At 46.8% G+C, this 16,492-nt stretch overlaps 1 long non-coding RNA gene across 1 annotated transcript in view; it reads right to left on the bottom strand.

Moving 5' to 3' along the window:
• Nucleotides 1–7,906: 7,906 nt before the first annotated feature.
• Nucleotides 7,907–16,492, bottom strand: part of LOC131828026 (uncharacterized) — a 39,922-nt gene continuing 31,336 nt past the window's right edge. Inside the window, exons 2-3 of the long non-coding RNA XR_009352193.1 lie at nucleotides 10,130–10,225; nucleotides 7,907–8,713 (exon numbers count right to left, since the gene is read on the bottom strand). This is a non-coding gene — a long non-coding RNA (uncharacterized LOC131828026). The remainder of the gene's footprint in view (nucleotides 8,714–10,129; nucleotides 10,226–16,492) is intronic.

Below are 16,492 nucleotides of genomic sequence, written 5' to 3'. Positions count from 1 at the left end.
GGAAGCATTGAGGTAACTTGTCAACCTCACTCATATACCTCACCCTCTCCTTGCTCTGCTTCTCCTCCCAGCCTCATCTTTAAAGTCTTTGGGGGCTAAGGCAAGCCTAGGCTTGGGGAACAATTGGTAGCTGAAGACCCAACCATGGCAAAAATCATGGACTGATGGCATGGTTGTCTACTGCCACTTTGTCATTCCAGCCTTTGCTTCTTGAAATTCGCTCCAGCTGCATTGAAATATCTTGTGGTTTCCATCCCTGTCCTCTTTTTTTTTTTTTTTTTTACAGCCACTCATCCTTGCAGATGGTATGGTTCTTTCTGGGTCAAGTGTGACTGCAAAGGCTGGTGTGAGTGGAGCACCCTGGCCATTCTGGAAAGCTCTTTAGGTTTCCTGGGAAAGTATTCCATTCCATCCTACTGTTTGTGACTTGGTGCATTTCTTCTGATGCGAAAGATTGATACACAGAAATGATTCCCTCAATAAAGAATGCTTCTTTGAGGACAGGCCTATCTCTGTGCAGCATAGCCACAGATTTTTAGACTTTAAAAACTAGTATGGAGCCTAGGGATCACAGCTTGATTTTCAGGGCAAGAATACAATACCAGAGAGGTCAAGCAATTTGGACAAAGTCACTGCAGTTTATAGACAGACTTACCAGAACCTTGAATAGACAAGACGATGTAGAAATTCATGAATTAGGGGTTGATGTCAGAAGGAAACAGGGGGCTTACTCTGGACCCCTCACATAGAAGAAGAAATAGGGAATCATAATGATTTTGAATGATTTCCCCCATTTTTTACAGCATCAGATACTCTAAGTGTTATCATATATTAAGCAGGATGATAAATGTGTTCTCTCTTTTACCATAAAGTATTTTGCTACTTCTCTCCCCCAAAACTGCACCAGCTGGATTTGTGTAATTTGGGATTCACCCGAATGAATGAATCTGGTCATGGGGAAAGACCCAAAGGAAAGTCTTGTTCCCAAAAGGGCAAGTAATGTTAGCATAAAACCATCTTTACATCTCCAGGGCTCTGGCTGGTGCCATGTGTCTAGAGATCCTGAGATCTTCTAGGAGGATGACCTCCAAGGTAGACCTGAGGACTCAACTTGCTCTTCCCTTTCTCCCCGGTAATATGCCTATCAATTATCAGATGAATCAGGACTGGTAGAGTACTGGGATGAGAATGGAGGGTGCTGATACTTTCTTTTTTTTTAATTTTTTTAAATCTTTTAAAAATATTTTATTTATTAGAGAGAGAGCGATCAAGAGATAGAGAGACTGCAGGAGGAGGGGCAGAATGAGAGGGAGAAGCAGATTCCCTGCGGAGTAGGAAGCCAGATGTAGAGCCTGATCCCAGGACCTTGGAGCATGACCTGAGCCAAAGGCAGATGTTTAACTGACTGAGCCACCGGGGTGCTCCCTGATACATTCTTATGACTTAAGCAAGCTTTGGGCAAATGAACCACTCTGACAGAAGTGAGTGACATTCAAAGCCTTATTGCCACAGAACAGGATAGACACAAGATAAGTCAGGCTTCTGCTTTTTCTCTGAGCCACATGAGACTTTCTCCATCTTACAGTGAAAATGAAGGGGCCAGAGAGTCTCCAAGTAGGATCTGGTAAAAGGATCAGTTCATGTTTTCCACAAGGTTCTTTATAGATGGTTTTTTACTTGTCTTCTAGAGGTCATTCCAGTTCTGTTTATACAATAGTTGCTAGTTATGTATCTGGCAGTCATCCATCCTCTATGTTGGGCCAGGTTTGTGGTGGGAATCCTGTTTTCCAGGAGATGTCAGGGTTATACACTAGTTCTTGGGTTCATGGCTCATGTCTGCTACTGTCCATGTACCCTAGCACCATATTTATACTATTTTGTATTATTCCCTCAACAAGATTTTAGATTCCTTGAGCCCAGATAATAGAGCTTTTAGTTTAATTCCCTATCCTGCCCATAGCCTGAACACATTATACATGCTGATAAGCAACTGACTTGAGTTTTTAAAGTTTTAAATTAGGCAGGGACATGCATTTATAGCAAGATATATATATGTATTGTACACAGAGTAAAAAAAATTTAAAGTGAAAAATATGGGGTTACTTATTCAAGTTGTCAATGAGGAACATAAATTTTTTAATAAAAAAATTATCTTGGCTAAAAAAGATTTCAAAAGTCCAAAGGTTTTCAACAAGGTCCCTTAAGAAATGTGATGGAAATGTTGCAGAGGGTAGTAAGTCAACTTGGAAGGTGCAAACTCTGCATTCACATATGTGAGGAAGTCAGACAACACCTCTGATAACTTAGAACCAAAGAGGTTGAGAAATGTAACAGATATTGAACATGTCCCCGAGAGTAGATGGTTTATCACCCTAGTATATGTCGTGAGGACAGATAGGGCACAAGTGTCTGGGATTTGGATAGATAAGGGGAAAGCACATTTCGAGGCTGTCCTCCCAGAGCTGGGGAGTCATGGCTCCGATGGGACCAAGAGCCACCAGGCTGCATCATTTCAAGGGGTTTTCATGTACCTGAGTCTTAACACCTGGGGAAACTTATTCCTTCGGAGATGCTTGCCTTCTGAGTGCCCCTGGGAAACTAAAGAAAGCATCAGGATTCTCTTCTTTCAGCTGAGTCAAAAGGCAGAGTGGTGCCTAGCCATTTAATTTTAGATTTTAACTTGAGGGGCTTATACAGTCCCTGTTACACTGATGTGAGCCACAGGACCCACAGCTGCTAGGGCAGAAGGCAGGAGATGGGACTCTGGCTCTTGTAGCGCCGTACTGGGAGATAATAAGCTAGAATAGCTAGCATTTTTTAAGTCCAAATTGTTGAACCCTGGAAGGTTCTGTAAGGGGAAAAATCTGAGGAAGTTTGAAAGGAGAGATTGTTCTGCTGTCTTGGGTGCTGAGAGCAGATTAAATATCAGCACTGACACGTGCACTTGAATCGTTCTATTGGGTTAGAGAAGTTTTAGCCCAAGGTCACTTATTTCCAGTTCTGAGTAAAATTATCTAAGTTGTCTGAAAATTTTCAAATACATTTTTTGAGCTGGATTTTGGCCAAGCTGTCAGGCAAGCATTTAGGGAAATGTTGTTAGCTTTGGAAATTGTGCCTTCTGCTAGGACCCTCATGGCCTGGAGGAATTAACCCATCTCCCCTGGTTTCCTCTTTGGCCCAGAGACCTCTGTGCCCCCCTCTGACTTGTTCTGTCCTGGTTTCTGGTTGAAGCCCACAAAGTCCTCCACCTTCGCTTTTCCAGAGGACTCTCCCAAGTCCTGGAAAAATAACAAAGAAAACTCAACTAAATGAACACACACACACAGGGTATAATATCTGGTTTTGGATGTTGCTTTCAGGAAATAATGTTTGTTCCTTCAAAATGTGTCATTGACTTCCATTTTCAGTGGTCACGGCCAAATATGACATGAGAATCTGATCTTAGAAATAAGTGCTGTGACAGCCTCAGCCTAGGAGTGATGAGGACAAGCCAGAGGAATACATGCTCGTGGCCAGGACAGCCCAGTTCCCCATCCATCCCATAGGAAGAGACTTCCCTCCTTTTTCCATAGGAGACTCCATAAGCAAGTTGGGGGTGATAACACTTGAATCCCCTAAAACTCTTCCCCCTCTCCTGGGAGAGACAGTCCTGGATGCAAGTCTTGCTTCATCGCCAAGTCAGGCAGTGTATGCTCACTGTGAGTCTCAAGCTGAGCTGAGCTCGGTAAGGTCAAAAGCAGAAGGGGTTTTGTTCTTGCCCTTGATTCCAGGCTGAGAAAGGCCCAACCGAGTACCTGTGTCTTTCCGAGGCCTCTCTTACCAGGCTCAAATATCTGGTGGATGCTGGACCAGTACTCACTCCAAGAGTGATCCTGAGAATGTCCTTTTTGGGCCCAGGAAAAAAATGAACTTCCAAGATATAGGTGTTTAATGTTTAACATCAGGTGGGAGAAAGCCCTGATTTTGTATCATCTGCCAATCTCCGTGGTGTAAATGCTCCTAAGCTAACAACATGATGATAACTGGCTTGCAAAATTTCTGAATATTAATGATGGTCTCTTGAAAGTAAAAGCCAGCCCTAGCTCACCATTGGCACTAGCCCACCACACTGTCATTGCAACTGACCTGAAGATCCAGAGCCCTGCCTTCAGAGCCAGAGAGACATGGTGGGGTCATGGGTGTGGGGTGGGGGAGGTCTTCTAGCTCTAGCACTGGGCAGGTGTGTGGCTCAGGCACATTACCTAACCTTTTTGAGCTTTAGGATACTCTATCCAGAAAACCAGGGTGAACAGAAATCCGTGCAGTCTCTGGGGCCAGATTGATAGAGGACCATGATGGGTAGCCTTTGCCCTTCCGTGCGGTCTGGTCTAAGTTAACACTGCCCATTAGAAGAGGATGCCATTCTGAGCAGGTGCTAGCCCCCATGGCCACCTCAGGGGTCACATGCTGATCTTGAGGGTTTGCTGTGAGTTGGGAATAAGATAATGAATGGGAAGGGCTGTCCTGCCCTAGATTCTGTATTGGATGAATGGAAGTTGTTATTAGTGCCCAACTCATCACCTTTCCTTATTCCTCTTGTGTTCTCCTGCTAAAGTCCCAATGAAACTCTGCCACACAGACTCCAGGCCTCTGACTAGGGTCAGGCACACCCACCCATTTGTTAGAAACAGCCCTGCCCACCTCGCCTCCTGTCCCTGCAGGACTAACCAGACCAGACCACACAGAATCAAGAGGCATGAAGAGCTGGCATTAACGCCTACCTACCACATTTTTCAGTATCTGTATCTTTGAGCTCTCTAGCCACTGATTTATATCCTGGGTCCTATTCCTAAAGGACTTTGCTCTCAGTCATTACAAGCCACAGCCCCTCATTGCAGTCGCATCTCCTAGAGGGAAGAAGGTGTAGAATACTTGACCAGTTGCCCCACCACATCTCTCGGCTCTTAGAAGCCCACGCACACCACTCCAGCTGCCACCTGCCAGCATCAGCGTCTTGCTGCCTGGGGACTTCCCCTCTCCACTGAAGCACCGTCTGTGACTGCTAACTGATGGCAGGTTGAGAGTGGCCCCCAGGGGTGGGGGTGTGCAGGGAGTATCCTGCAACCAATGACTGATGAGCACCACCGAAGAATACCCCGGCCCCCGCCCTCTCCAGGTGAGCTGAACACAGTTTGACCGGGAGCCCCAGATTTTCCCTGACAGGAGTAAGCCCCTATCACCCACCTGGGTAGCTGGCTAGGTCACTGACCCCTCAGTCATTAGCTCTGCCTTCGCTTTCTTAGCTCTCTCCGCATTTCCTCTGGTTTTCTCAGCACCTCCCCCAATACACTATTTTCACGTGAATTCTTGTCTCAGTGTCACGGCTTTAGAAGGAACCCAAATGATCCCAGGGGATGTATGAACCATCAGACGAACGATTCTTCGAGAGTGCAATTCCAAACTCTGCTTTCCAAACTGGAAATAGCACAGTCTGACACATACACGTGAATGGACAGGAACAATGGGACAGAATACCTAAAATGGAAATTATCCAGCAAAATGAGAGAGGTGTGGCTGCCAACCTGCTAACATTTAATGGGAGGAGAGATGCTGCTCTAGGCGTCTCAGGCCAAAGGAAGCATGTGGCTTCCTGTCATTAAGCTAAGGTCATACAGAGGAGGACAACTTTAAGACTTGGGTTTAGGCCCCTCCGTACTGTCGGTATGGTTCTGACAGGGCACCTGGAACACATTCTGACTCTTCTATCTGTGTCTCACCATCTGTACGTGGGGGCCATGGGCATGGAGGCCAGACTCCCTCTGCTGAGGATATGTGGCTATTTCTGGGTCCAGTGGAAGGGAGCGCTGCAGACTGAAATTCCGCCGCACATGCCTTTGTTGAGCCCCTGGGTAAGAGAGCCCATGCTGGGAGCTCTGTGGCTTGCCCTCACCGAGCTTCCAGTCTGAGGGGACAGACAGGCAGGACACCCGCTAACTGCAGAATAGAGCCACGTGAAAATCTTCCTGGAATATTTGGTTTAACAAAGTGCTGATGGAACGACCTATTTCCGTGCATGGGATTGAAAAAGTCATTCTTTATTGGATGAATGGAAGTAAACCTGCCAGCAGAAGGTCGGCGCATACTAGGAGCCCCATAAACCTTGGTTCACATCTAGCGTCCTTTCAACCCAGAGAATTCTGTGTCTAAGGACTAGTGCACAGAGACAGTCTTGTAGATTTTTGATGAGTTATAGCTCCAGTTATCTGCAAAAGGAAAGGCAAAAAGCCAAGGGTCTATTTGTAGCTCAATTACCAAAGCCAGTATTATCTGGCTCAGCTGTCCTTGAGGCCGAAGAACGGCGTACAGTTCCCTACTGGCCATCTATCTCACTTGGCTCTGGCGGCTGGGGCATCACAGTTCCAGATACTGGGTGACCAGGGGCCTGCCATAAAGGAGATGACCTATCTGGGAAGGATCCAGAATACCAGTGGCAGCCACAGTATCAGCAACTCCCATGGATTATGGGATCCCAGATCCAGGAGCAACATGCGAAGCCGAAGCCGTGCAAGCAAGCCGGTGATTCAGGGGAGCGCTTGCAGCCTGCGCCCTGGGGATCCTCCCCAGCCCTCCCACACGGCAGCAGGAACAAAGCAAAGCGTGTTTGCTGCCTGTCTGATGTCTGCGAGGAGGCTCCAGCTCTAACCCAACAGCCCTGCCAGAACAGGGAGCTGTGGAGGGGTGCGCAGGGGTGGGGAGAGGCAGGGAGGGCCTTGAGCCCTCCTAATGGGCAGGGGGGCAACTGTTTGAGGATGGAGAGGCAGAGGGGGAGGGTGACGGAGTTAAAGCGAAGGTCACTGTGAGCGGCTCTAGCTAGCTAGCTTGCTCTGAGGAGGCCAGAAGACAAGATCTGTAAGCTCTGGAGGGTGTGTGTGTGTGTGTGTGTGTATGTGTGTGTGAAACAGACAGACAGAGACAGAGAGAGGGAGGGAAAGATGTCACGACAAAGTACTAGGAAATTTAGGAAAATAGGCACTACTTAGCTCTAGTCACTTTTCACTCATCAAAAGTAATTTTATTCATTTCATAAATGTGAAGTGTGATTTACTTACAAATTAGATGGCTTGGGTTGGCAGGGGGGGTGGGTTGTAGGTTTGTTTAGAAGATGTGAGGGAATGAAAACATTTGCTGGGACGATCATGCCTTCCCCTCTATTCTCCACCAAAGAGAGAGAGGAAAAAAAAAAAACAACAAAAACAAAACCCTTCAAGAAAAATGTGCTTTGCTCCTCCCTTCCTACTCGTCCCACTACCAGTCACCACTGCCACCGCTTTCTCTCCTGCCCTGTTCTCCTCCTTGTGCCAACGGACTCTGCTCAGTCAGGTTCAGTCAGCCAGCCCGTCAGGTGGTCAGTCAACAAACATATACGCCTGGCATCAGTGTCTGTGGGTGGAAGCTATTCAACACGCAGATTATAGTTTTCATTTAGTCTAAGGAAGAGTGAATTCTCTCCTAAAAGGAGTCCACGCTCCATCAGAGAAAATGTCTGACTGTTTGAGCCAGCCACAGCCAGCCACGATGCTTCTGGAGGGTTCTTGCATCATGCGGGGCTTGGCTAAGATGACATCCAAGATGCCCCCCAGGGCTGACATCCCATGATTTTGTTGTGATCATTTTTAATGGAGTTGAAGAGACACCAAAGAAAAGACCGCGGTCCCTGAATGGGATCCCTCCCCACCCCCGCAACCTTCGCCTCCAAAGTGATCAATCCCAGCAGAGTAAATGTTCGCACTGATTTCGGCCTTCTTTCCAGTATTTGATGACTTGAAAGCTGTCTAGACAGAGCTGAAGGGCTGAGGAAAAGGGCCACGTGAATTCTCCAGCGTGGAGACACCAAGGGGAGGAGTCAGGACCTGTGATGATGCCCAGCGTGCTATGTTCAGCCTGGTCTATATTTACCCCCCAAAAAAGGCACGTGTCCTCCTCACTCAGAACCAAAGGTAACAATTGAAAATGAAGGACCAGATGAAAAGACAGGAAACTGAAGACAAGCAATTTTCCAACTGGAGATGGGGCAGCCTGTCCAAATCACACTGGGCTGAGCGAAGCAGGGCGATGCTTCTGGTCAACCTGATGGGCTCCCCCAGACACGTTTCTGGCATTCCTGCTACGTGAGTCCACATTTCAGGGACCGGGGAGTGAGGACCAGGCCTCCTCCCTGATCAAATGAACCTTCGGCTTGCTTGCCCTGAATCCCCCAGCCCGTGCAGGAGGGCCCACAGCCCGGCCTGGGAGGCTGTCTTCCAGAGCCTTCCCTGCGACTGGTTACCGTTCTCATACAAAACGATTCTTGCCTTAAATCTCGATGATTCACATGAGGAATAAGCTCTGACTTTAATAATCCTTCCAAAGATGAAGACATTCTCGGCAGAACCCATCCTCCTCTTGACGCTGTTCACGAATTAAGTATAAATCTGCCTCCCTTTCTTTCCCTCCCTGTCAGAGTGCTGTTCTATGAAACCGCTGTTAATCTGGGAGAATTGGCAATGGAAGTGTCTGTCAGAGAGACCGTTCTTACCATCCAGAGCTGCCTGGTGTAGGAGATGAGGTCATTTCTTCTGAAGCTTCTGGTATCCAAGGAGGAAAAGAACAACAAAACAAGGTCTGCTAATAAAGGTGTGAGAGTCTCTGGGTATTTTCTGTTGCTGAAGAGACCTCAAGGAAGGTTACTTCTGGGCTGAAAGCAAACTTTTGTCAAGGATTTCATTTTAGAAGGTTCAAAAGACACCAGACAGAGAGTGAGAACAAGAGACAGGATGAGGCATGCACAGAAAGAGGGTAAGAGATGAAGGGCAGGAGAAGGCAGGAGAGCCAGGCCTTGCTGAGATGTCACAGGAGAGAGTCATCGACAGAGGCTCCAGCGGTTTGATCACTGGAAAAATGTCTGTTAAGGGCTGAGGCAATGGAAGAGAGAAATTTCTGGATTTTTTTTTTTAAAAGATATGCCTTTGCTTCTGCTTCTTTGTTCACCTGGAAGGACCTTTTTTTCTATCCATCTCTAGGCCCTCTATTCTAAAGGGGGCTCAGTTAAAGCCCCCCCCCCCAAAGACATCTTTGGTATCTCTTGTTATGTACATAATTGCTTCATCTTTTGCAAGTCAGTAGCAACTTTTTCCATTAAAACTTTTTTTTATATATTTAGTCAGAGTAAAATACACATATTTTACCAACTTAGACATTTTTTTTAATTTTTAATTTTTTATAAACATATTTTTATCCCCAGGGGTACAGGTCTGTGAATCACCAGGTTTACAGGTTTAGACATTTTTTTTTTAAGAGTACACTTCAAAAGCGTTAAGTGTTTTCACATTGTTGCACAGTCTCCAGAACTTCTTTTTTTTTTTTTTTCCAGAACTTTTTCATCTTGCAAAACTGAAACTCTGTGCCCATTAAGCAACACCTCGCCATTCTACCGGCAACCACCATCTACTTTCTGTCTTGATGAATCTAACTACTTTAGGGACCTCCTATAAGTGAAATCATACAGTACTTATCTTTTTGTAATTGGCATACTTCACTTACAATAATGTCCTCAAGTTATTACATAAATCAGAATTTTCTTCTTTTTTTTTTTTTTTTAAAGTAGGCTCCACACCAAGCATGGAGCCCAATGCAAGGCTTGAACTCATAACCCTGAGATGAAGACCTGAAGTGAAATCAAGAATTGGACACTCAACTGACTGAGCCACCCAGGCACTCTGGAGTTTCCTTCCTTTTTAAGGAATACTAACTTGATTCTGTTTTTCAAAAGGGAATGTATAACATGCAGTCTTATTTTTAAGTGACATATGCACATTATATCTCTTCTATAGAATTTTAGATCTTTTGAGGACAGGGTCTGAGTCTCCACACAGTTGAGTCCCACTGTACCTATCGGCTCTGTGCTTGGCAGCAAATCTGTGCTAACTGAATGTTTGTTGAGAAGATCAAAGGACAAATGTTGACATATTGCCTTAGGTGGGCTCTTCTAGACCTCCTGGTTTCTCCATAACCACACCCCCAAAAAGACTCAACAATTGTTTAAACCAATCCACATCATCAAGTTGAGGGGAGCAGAAACGGATTGGCATCAGCCATTTTGAGATGATCTTACCCCACAGCCTTGAATCAGTCCTGTGTCTTCTCCTGGCTTGAGTCTTCTACTTCCTTCTGGGAGACATCTCCTTTGGGACAGGAAATTGTGTCCAATCTTAAAAGAACAGAAAGATGGCATAAGAAGGAGTAAGGAGAGCAGGGGATGGGGTTTACATAAGAATAGAAGCTGATAATTAGATTGAGATTTTCCATCCTGTTTGCTCTCTCATTGTGTTATCACTTTTAATATGTATCTTCTGATAAAGATGGGGTGGTAACGGGGGGCAGGGGGCTATGGAGGTCTTGTTATTACTCATACTAAACATTTTTTCCCACCCTTTGCCCCAGGTTGTCCCTATGGAAGACTGCTTTTTTGCAACTCAAGAAACAGTAAGAGAAGCCTTGTTACAATTCGATTTGGGAACTTGGGAGATCTAAATGAAACTTCATGTTTGGTCTGTAATACCTATTTTTGGAGTCACTTTAGTTAGCTTGTCTTATAGCCCTGCCTTTCCCTTTGTCTTTCCACAATCATTTGTAAGAGGAGATCATGGAACAAACATAGGCATTGAGTCAAGCCGTCTTGTGCTTTCCTGTTGGTATAACCTGGGGGAGGCCAACTCACGTCACTGAATCTGTTTCCTTATCTGTAAAGTGGGGAAAATACCCTCTACCTCCGCAGGTTTTCTTGATGATTCAATAATGTCATGGCTATTAGCTGCTCGGTCTAGCCATCGGATGATAATACATGCAAATTTCCTTCCCTTTCCCTGAGTTGAGCTGATGTCCCTCTACTCAAGCTGATTTGGCTCCATTTGGACCCTTGACTCCACAGAAGGCACATTTGCTGCCCTGGCTTTGTCTCTTCCTTAGCAGCCCATGATCCCCATGGAAACCCTATGGCAGTTCATCCTTTTGAGATGCCTGGACTCATCACAGAAGAGCATTTTGGTATGGGATAAGGCTCTGCTCAGGCTTAACAGAAACATGTTGGGAGATGGTATTTTCAAACTTATGAGAGAAGTCATAGATAGAAGAACAAACCACCACAGTTCAATTTATTTCCCAAATGACTTACTTCCATGGTAGGCAGAAGGCTGTGTGTTTGTACATTGCTTTTGGAGCTATAGGAGCATACCTACAGAAGAACCCCTCCCCTTTTTTTTTTTTTTTTAAGATTTTATTTATTTATTTGAGAGAGAGACAGTGAGAGAGAGCATGAGCAAGGAGAAGGTCAGAGAGAGAAGCAGACTCTCCATGGAGCTGGGAGCCCGATGCGGGACTCGATCCCGGGACTCCAGGATCATGACCTGAGCCGAAGGCAGTCGTCCAACCAACTGAGCCACCCAGGCGTCCCACCCCTCCCCTTTTTTTTTTTTTTTGACCCACATCTTTTTTATTAGCAAAGCCTAGTCCTAAGGGTCAGCAAATGGGTAGGTGCTCTCCCAGCCCAGAACAAGCAGAAATATGAAAGCAGTTTCTGCAGTAGTCTAATAGAGCTGGTGCCCTCATTGATCCAGAATGCCAAAACCAATAGCCTATTTTTAAAAATATATTTTATTTATATATTTGACAGACAGAGAGCACAAGTAGGCAGAGAGGCAGGCAGAGAAGCGGGGTAGGCAGGCTCCCCGCTGAGCAGAGAGCCCGAAGCGGGACTTGATCCCAGGACCCTGGGATCATGACCTGAGTGGAAGGCAGGGGCTTTAACCCACTGAGCCACCCAGGTGCCCCACAATAGCCCATTTTTGAGAAAAAGCACATGGAATGTATTTGAGTTACCTTCTTCCTTCTCATTTAAGTGTCATTGCATTTATCTTGAGCACCACAGAGCTGTCCTTAGTCACTTCCCCCCATCAAACCCTTCCCTCTTAGACCTCAGAGAAGAAAACAACTACTTCCTACAAGGCAACAGTTAACCAAGACTTCATGAAAGTACCATTTGAGTCTGGCCTTGCAAGATGGGTAGGATTGGAAAATGTAAAGATTTGGAAGCAGGCAATTCTGGCAGAAGGAATGGAAGCAATAAAACTTGTAGTGGTGGGGCACCTGGGTGGCTCAGTGGGTTAAAACCTCTGCCTTCAGCTCAGGTCATGATCCCAGGGTCCTGAGATCAAGCCCCACATTGCACTCTCTGCTCGGCAGGGAGCCTGCTTCCTCCTCTCTCTCTGCCTGACTCTCTGCCTACTTGTGATCTCTGTCAAATAAAGAAATAAAATCTTTTTTAAAAATCTTAAAAAAAAAAAAACTTGTAGTGGTATCACTGGAGAATTATTTGGAGAATAAAAGGAATAATAAAATAGGCAATGTTAAACAGTGTAGTAGGCATTCTCTAGGATGATTGTCAGTGAACTCTGCTTCCTGATCTTCATGCTCTATGTAACTCCTCCCCTTGAGTATGGATCCGATCTATTGACCTCATGAATATTATGAGGAGAATATATCTGGAGTAATGGGGTCCCCTTCTGAGATTAGATTATACAAAGACTGTGCCTTCTTTCTTGGGTACTTTCTCTCTTGCTGTTGTTCTTTCTTGGATCGTGTGCCCTGAAGAAAACCAGCTGCCGTGTCATGAGGCAGCCCTGTGTAGAGGACCACATGGTGAGGGACTGAGGCCTTCCAACACCGATGTTGGTGAGCCTGGATGTGTCCCTTCTGCACAAGAGCCGAGCCTGTGGATGAGACCTCTTTGCCAATCGCTTGACTACAATCTCTCGAGAAGTTCTGAGGCAGAAGTGTCCAGCTAAACTGTGCCCAGATCCCTGACTCACAGAAGCTGTGGATAGTAAATGTTTGTTGTTTTAAGTCACAACGTCTGAGGGTAATTTGCTATGCAGCAACAGATAACCAATACGACCACTCTAATATACTAGACATTGTGATAAGATATGTGACTTCCTATATCTGATGTCATTTAATCAACATTAGGTGGGTGTTCTTGTCCCAATTTTTCAGTTGAGAAAACCAAAGTTTAGACATCTGCCCAATCCCTTTACATCTCTAGTAAGTGCAGGATCTGAGATTCAACACAGGTCACATTCCTGGGCCTGGGCTTTTAACTGAGACACTATATGTTCTATACTTTGGTTCATTCCTACCACCCCTGTCTCTCTGCTCCATGTCCCCTGAGGTCTGTTGGCAACTTAGTCCTCTTATCTAAGAAGAGCCTAAAAGGAAACTTGGGAGTTTCTCTTAAGTTTTTTGAACAGAATCTTACTCTCTAAGCTCAGTTGTCCCTGCCAGGCTGTGCCATCTCCTCACAGCTCCATCTGCTCTGAGAGCAGTGGCCCGTGACCCCCAGACCCCAACCTCTTCTTCTTTATCTTCTAACCACTCCTCACCCTGGGTACCCCCTGTGGTTTGGGGAGTTAAGGTTTGTGGGGCTACTCTTGAGTGGAGTAATGACTCCCTTTCTGTTGCCCTGTGTTGGAAGTTGTTTCCTGGGAGACCATATCATATCCTCCAGGACCCGACAAATACAACTTTTCCACTTACTTCTATCACAGCGCCAGGAGAGCCCAGCCCCTGCTCCAACTCCAGGAGATGGAGAACCCCAGTCCTGTGGGCCCTTTCCCAATCTCTGATAAAACAGGAGAATCTCAGACTTGCTCTGCTTCCACCACAGTTTCATGAGAAGCCAGCTTATTCCAGGGTATCCCTAGGAGATTTATACTTGACACTGCTTGTCAGTCACCTGTGATAGTCTCTCCTTGGGCCTTTGCAGGGAGGCAGGGGGGCAGATGTGTGGGTGGACACACGCTGGGCCCTGAGGGACCCTGGTATTCCTTCTCATCACAGTATCTATTGCCAATTCAGTGAGATCTTGGACACATTGGCTGAGTCTCAAGAGGTCTAGAGATGAATGGTTATCTTTGGTTAATATTGAAAACAAACAAACTAATCAAACAGAAACTTGAGAGTTAGAAAGGACCTTTCATGATTGATAAGATGGTCTTCCCTGTTGACCTAATGCTACATTTTGCTATACTGTGCATGTAAGCTCATAAGCTCAAAGGAAGTCACTGCTCAGAAAATTAGCTCCAACCCCCTGGACTTCATACCTCAGTTCCCTGTTAATCCTTGACGGAAATGAGCAGGGCTCTATGCTTCAGAAGAACTTACAATGGGTAACTAAGGTCCAAAGGCAACCTCTCCCTGGTGGCAAAACTGAGCTCTTGTCCCAGCTTGGCCACCCACTCTCCAGGTGATCCTGGGTGGTTCAACTCACCTCTGTGAACCTGTTTCCTTGTATGTTACACCAGGAGGGTGGGGCAGGCCTCCACTGAGAACTCGAGGCTTGACTCTAGTTTTATGGGCTTTGGCATTGTTTCTAGGGCTGGCCTGTGAACAGGGCTCCCCCCCACCTGTGTTTCTTCTGCCTCTGCTCAGATGGGCTTCCCAGTCCTGCTGGTTCTTGGAATAGTGGTTTGTCTGAAACAGGGTTTCACATAAAAGCATTCTGTGGGTCCAAGACTGAAGGCCTCTAGCTAGGTCCCTGTTGAGGAACGGAACAATCTTCAGGCTTCCTGGATTATTCTTAACAAGCCAGGAATTTCCTTTCAGAAACAGACTGCGTGGTCTCCAAACACCTGCGACAGCCCATTCCACACTTATTGGAAGGTGGAGAAGGGTGGGGGAACCGTGACTAACGAACAGCCTCTCCTTCGTTCCAGGAACGGGGCACCAGGCTGGAGACCCACAGAGCCCTGGGATGAGGCTCCATTTTACTAGAAAATCAGCAAATGCTAGAATAGAGACTTAAACTCAAGTACATGACAGAGGAGACCTTAATGAGTCCAGAAATATTTATTAGAGTGAAAGGGTCCCCAACAGGTCCTCCGAGTTGGCTTTGAAGCAGTTTATCAAGCAGAGAAGTGAAATGATTTACCCAAAGTCATATAGTTAGAGAATGCATTTGATTCGCATTATGCATTCAGACACCTTTCTTTTATAAGAGGGACTCAGAACCCATTTAAAAGAAGTTCAAGGACACATCAGCAGGAGGCAGTCAGTGGCTCTGCCTTCCCTCTTGTTTTCAAGTAGGACTTCCTTGCTTTTCCAAAGGATGTTCTTTGGCCTGCACACCAAACAGACCCACCCAATATGGAAGGGCCCTGTGTAAACACCCTTTCTTCTATCTTATCAAAATCCCTCCTACCTGGGTTTATCAGAGGTGACTCACTCCCTGGAGCCCTTTGCAGGGACCTGGACTGGGATTGCAGGGCTGAGGGGTACCAGTTTCTGTACACGCTTGAGAAAAGGGCCTCGAAAACCTCCAGTCATCTCCATCTCCCCAGGCAGAAAGACCCACCATCAGGATTTGGGGGAGTCTGGCCCCAGAAGTCGTTCCTGCCCTTTCCCACAAGACCCTTGTGTGTTGGTGGTCTTTAGGGGCACGTTATCCTTAGAAATCAGACAACTGGGTGCCATAGGAACCAGGCCTGGTGGTTGCAGGAAAGAAAGCGAACGCTCTGAAATGTGAGCCAAATGGTGGGGGCGAGGGGGTGGGCACTCAAGAAATACTTCTTTCATGCTGGAAGTGTTAGCTGCTCTTACCTTCAAGAAACACATTTTTGAGAGGAAGACAAGTGATCATTTGGCTTGAGGAGCCCAAGTCCCCAGTCATAGTAGTTTCACCACGGGGGAACAAGAGGTCTGGAGAAATGTCACATTGGTTTCTGCCTCCCAGTCGGGGTGGGGGGAAGGGGCAGGTGTGGGAGGGGAGGGGGAGAGCTGCATCAGCTGTCTACCCAAGCTGTCCCTCCCTCCCTCTCTGTTGAGTGACAGTCATCTGCCAGACACTGTGCAAGAGGCAGGGAATCCAATGGGAGCAGAGACAAAGGCCTGGCCCTCCCCTCCGGGCCCTTCCAGTCCGGTGCGAGGGAGACCCATCGTATCAAGGCATGGCAGCTGTGAGGAACGCTGCAAAGAAGAGCTTCGTGGGGGCCTCAGGGGGTGCAGTGACTGATCCATGAGGCTAATACGGGTGTTCCCGAAGAAGTGATGTTTGGGTGGAGGATATCCGAAAGGGCATAAGCGGGGAGGGAGTGAGGGCAGGGCCCTGTGAGAAAGCTGCGGGGGAATGGAAGGTGGCCAGGGAGGCCCAGGGCAGAGGGTGGAGGGGACCAAGGTAGGAGTCAGGACTGGAGAGGACGGCTATGTCAGCCACTTTCGGAGTTGTATCTTTAGGCTGGGGGTGACTGGAAGTCTGTCAAGGGACTGGAGAAGGGAGTAAACTTCGGGGGATACTGGATCTATATTTGGGCCGCCAGCCCCGTGCAAGCCGTGGGCCCAGAGGCCTCTTCACCCTCCCTGTCAAGCACTGCCAGTGGGTATGGGATCTCCAGGCTCAAGAACCAGGAAATGGTGGAGTTGGAGGCAG

Source organism: Mustela lutreola, chromosome 3 (genome assembly GCF_030435805.1).
Source record: "Mustela lutreola isolate mMusLut2 chromosome 3, mMusLut2.pri, whole genome shotgun sequence".
Lineage (NCBI taxonomy): Eukaryota > Metazoa > Chordata > Mammalia > Carnivora > Mustelidae > Mustela > Mustela lutreola.
Note: the sequence above shows the minus strand (reverse complement) of the source record. Positions and strands in the feature narration are given on the sequence as shown.